Below are 4,756 nucleotides of genomic sequence, written 5' to 3'. Positions count from 1 at the left end.
GATTTTGACAAGTTATCGAAACAACATGAAGCAAACGGGCCTTTACAGGCCTGGCGGGGATCAGTGGATCAACGTGCCAAGGATGGGATCTATGGATCCGATGCTTGAGAATTAGATGTGAGGGGGGGGTGGAGTATCCCGAGAAAACCCACTTTCACTAGTCGGGGCCGAATGAGAGCCCGTCTAGTGCCCGAGTGAAGAGCTGACCAGGAAGTATAGATCTGAAAAGAGACTGAAGAAAAAACATGTTATGCATAGAATACGTATAATAATGAATTTATTCAGGATTATTGTATAGAGGTGATGCTCTGTAACAGATTGTAAGGGGATAGATATTTGCACCATGGTGGGGGGGTGGCTTCAATTTTCTGAAATTCAGTTGTGAGTGGATTTCGGTAGATGGCTTTTTTGTAATATTTGGTAGCAAGTTTAGTGATGCTTGTTTGAACGGTGTGTAGTGAGATGTGCCTTTCGGTGTAGCATGCAGGTGTGTATCGAGAAAGGCGATAAGCGAGACGTATGATACTGTTTTGGAGGTTTTGTAAAATCCTTCGTTGATTATTGTGCATATTGCATGTAACCATTGCACCGTTATCTAGTAGGGGTCTGATGAATGTTTTCTAAATGTGTATTATTGTTTGTGGTCTGCAGCCGTGGATGTGGTGAATTATTTTATTGAGGTAGGCTATACGAGTTTTGATTTTATTATTGATATCTCTGAAGTGAGTGTGCCAGGTTAGATTAGGGTTAATGGTGATACCTAGGAATTTAGCGGATTTGGGAGAATGGGATTGGATGGTCGTATAAGTAAAGTTTGGTAAACCTGACTCGTTTGCGTCTTTTGTTAAGTCGTTGGAAGAGTATAATTGCCTGGGTTTTGGAGGGATTGAGTATGAACCGCCACTTGTTGCACCACTGTGTAATCTTGTCTAGGGCTGTTTGGATTTTCTTAGCCGCTAGTGGAGGGTCCCAGGAGGTGCTCCATAGGGCTATGTCGTCAGCATATTGTGAGGCGTATGTGAGGGATGAGGTAGGTCGTTGACGAAGAGTGTATAGAGCAGGGGGCTTAAGACAGACCCCTGTGGTACACCTGCGTTAAACGTGAAGGGCTGCGAGATCGAGGAGTTTATTTTAACTTTGGCAGATCTGTTGTCTAAAAAACTGGATATCCATTTAGTGAAAGTCATGGGAATCTTGTGCGTGATCAGTTTGTATTTGAGTCCGTTGTGCCATACTGTGTCAAAGGCTTTCTGTACATCTAAGAAGGTGGCAACAGTGGCCTGTAGTTTATTGAAACCTGTGAATGAGGTTTCGATTAGGTGGACGAGGTGGTCTGCGTCTGTCTGTTTTTACGGCCTGCATTCTGAATGTGTGACAGTGTGTTGTTGTTTTCTAGTAGCCAAAGTAGTCTCGTGGTTATGATTTTCTCCAGGAGTTTGCCAATGCAGTTAATTATGGCTTATGGGTCTGAAGTCACTTGGGTTAATTGATTGGGTGCCTTTCTTGGGTATGACTGTGATGAGGGCTGACTTCCAAGCAATGGGGAGATAGCCAGAGAAAAGGGAGAGATTAAATAGATTGGTGAGATGTGTCATGAGTTTGGGAAATGCATTTTTGAGAACTATGTTGGAAATTTTGTCGTCGCCGGGAGCTTTATTTTTAAGACATCTTAGGTGGATTTTGACTTCAGGAGTGGTTATGGGAGTGGATATGTCTAGCGGTGAGCTGGGGGTATGGGGCTAGAGAGTGTCGACTGGAAAGGTGGAGAAAGAAGTGGCATTTCTTTGACAAAGATATTAATATAGTCATGGTGTTTATTGTCGAATCTTGTATTCTGAGGGGTTACAAAAGTTTTTCTGGAGTAGCTAGCGAAAAGTTCTGCTTTCTGTTCGTCGGTAAAGGGCTGTGTTGTTTTCGAAGGATATGTTATTTGTGTCATTGTTTTCTCGGCATATGCTTTTGAAAGTTTTCCAGAAAGTGGACGGGTCGGGTTTGAGGCTGTCCAGTTTGGTGCAAAAGTTATTCCAGTTTATGCGTTGTTGGGCCTTAATTAGTTTTTCTATATCATTTTTGACTGAGTTGATTTGTATCTTCAGAGTGGGTTTTCTGGAGTTGATGAAGTCTTTGCGAAGCTTCCGTCGGGATAAAATTAGCTTGTGGATTTCGGGAGCTAGTGACCATTGGTTGGGCGTGGTATTGGTGTGATTTTTGGGTACTAACTTGTCTATGGTCTTGGATATGGCTTGTGATATACTGTGGTAATGTTGCTCGATGTCTTCTTTGGTATTAGCGAAAGTTAATGGGTCAGGTAAGATGTGTTGGTTGAAAATGGTCCAGTTAACTTTCTTGAAGTTGGGATTGGTGGCGGGCTGCTGGTGTAGATTATTGGGTAGAGTCCAGTTCGGGTTGCTGATTTTGAATGACAGTGGGTTGTGGTCTCCGCCAATGTTTTCATCTACTTTAAAGCTACTAGTGAGGTGTACTAATGCGAGTGGAACTAAGACGAGGTCAATAATGCTTTGAGTACCATTGTAATGCGTGTGGGTAGGGGAGTTGTCGTTAATAACAGTGTAGTTCTGTGAGATTGGCGATGATCCTACCAGCAGTGGTAGTGGTAAAACCTTGGAGGAGGGGTGAGAAGCATTAAGGTATCCAAGGATTATTACATTGTTGTAGTTTGTTATGATTGTGTTTAGGGATGTGATGTCAGGGGTTGAGTTGGGAGAGATGTACAGGGCTATGAGTGTGAAATCTGGTAGAGATGGGGTTTTAATTTTACAGAGAATGTGTTCGTGGTAAGTGGAAGTGTTGTGGTTGATGAGAGTTAGGTCAAGATTGTGGTTATATAATAATGCTATACCTCTGGTATGGGTACTTTTAGGTATGGAAAATATTTTATAATTAGGAAGGTGGAAGTTAGTTATTGTTTAATAGACTTTCGTTGATAGATATAACTGAGGCATCTATTTTATTACAAAGATCAAGTAGTTCGTATTTTTTGTAGTTAAGGCCACCTTGAATGTGACATGTAATATAGTTAAAGAATTTGGTGAGTTACCCATTATTGATAGACAGGATATCTGCTTTAGATGAGCTTGTCGATCGATTCTGGTGTAATTCCCCGGACACTGAGGTGCTGGTGGACTGCTTGGGTGACGATATTAAAGAAGGTAGCCCTGTCGAATTCTGAGTAAGCAGCGGCAAACATGATGTCGACTATGAAAGCAACGAGGCTGGCAGGGCGAAGTTCTTGGTGATTCGAAGTAGATGGTTCTTGTTGTTTTGCTGGTTGAGGTTGGCGCTTGGTGACTGAGGCATTTCTTCAGGGCATTCTGTGACTAGATGTTCGCCAGCACAGCGAACACAGCGGGGTTTGGCCGAAAGATTGGCAGTTAAAACACTGGAGGACTGGGGGGCTTGAGAAGCTGAGTTCTTCGACCTTAAGTCTCTTGAACCACATGGTGATGCCGTCTTGGAGGAGTTGAGCAGCTTGCTTTGTGTCCGTCAGTGTGATCCTGATGAGTGGCGTGAGGTTTTGTGTTTTGGTCGATTTGATGTGGGAAAAGTTTGTAAATTTCACTTGTCTGAAGTGGAGTTAATCTTCTATTTCCTTGTCGGTCGTATCCAGTGGAATGCCTCGGATAATTAGGGTCTTCCTGGGTTCGTTGTCCGTCGGAATGTGTGGATTGATAGAGCAACTGTTGAAAGCATCTGAGGGCCATGGTTTAAGGAGAGTGGAGTAGTCCTTTCGATAGTCGCATTTAATGTCTATGCCTCCTCGGGAGAGTCGACGGACGTTATTGAAGGCAATGCTGGGAAAGATACGTCGGAGTTCGGCGGCGACTTGAGGTTGCCTATGGGAGGCAGGGATTCCCTCGACGATGACGGCTGGAGGAGCTTCTTAACTGCTGGTGAGGTGGTGTTCTCATGAGTTGGAGGAGTTGAGGAATGGCGAGATGAACAGGATTCAGGCGAGGCTTTTGAGGCAGCAGTGACAGTGGTGTTTGAGGAGATGGACGAATCTGAATCATTGTCCGAGCTCATGGCGGCCTGGGCAGCGGTTAACATCTTGTATTGCTTGGCTGCAGACAGTGGTTGGTTCTGGGAGTGGGTCAAAGGACGGTTTTTCTTCCTCTTCTTGCCCGAGCGGCTAATACTCATGGTGTTTCAGGTTGTTAGCCTTGATACTAGCTGTATGTGGAGTAGATTTAGAATGTAGGTAGATAGACGAAAACACTATGTCAAAACTTTATAATTAGACACCTAGTCCTGATAAGGACTGTTTGAACACAAAGAAAAAACTCTAAAATGTGGACAGATGAGAAAGCACTTCTTTACTCAGTGAAATCCGAACTGCGAATGATCGTGATTGTATGGTGCAGGCATCCATCGATCGTCATCCACTAATTGTCTCGCTTTATCTGGCGTACTTATATAGAAGAATAGAGGACACCTAGCAAATACTGGATTATTCGTGATGTTCCCCGATCCTTCTAGAATATTATGACGTGTTACTAGCGTCACGTGACATCCGCTGTCGTAACAATACATTGTCTATAAATATATATACTAAAATAACAGTTAATTATAATACATTGTTTATATATATATATATACTAAAATAACAGTTAATTATAACACATTGTCTATATATATACTAAAATAATAGTCAGTTATAATACTTTGTCTATATATATATACTAAAATGATAGTCAATTATAATATTTTGCTATATATATATATATATATAGTAACT

The sequence above is a fragment of the Limulus polyphemus genome, unplaced genomic scaffold, assembly GCF_000517525.1.
Source record: "Limulus polyphemus unplaced genomic scaffold, Limulus_polyphemus-2.1.2 Scaffold5480, whole genome shotgun sequence".
In the NCBI taxonomy this organism is placed as follows: Eukaryota; Metazoa; Arthropoda; class Merostomata; order Xiphosura; family Limulidae; genus Limulus; species Limulus polyphemus.
The sequence above is the reverse complement of the archived record's forward strand: the minus strand, read 5'-3'. Positions refer to the sequence as shown.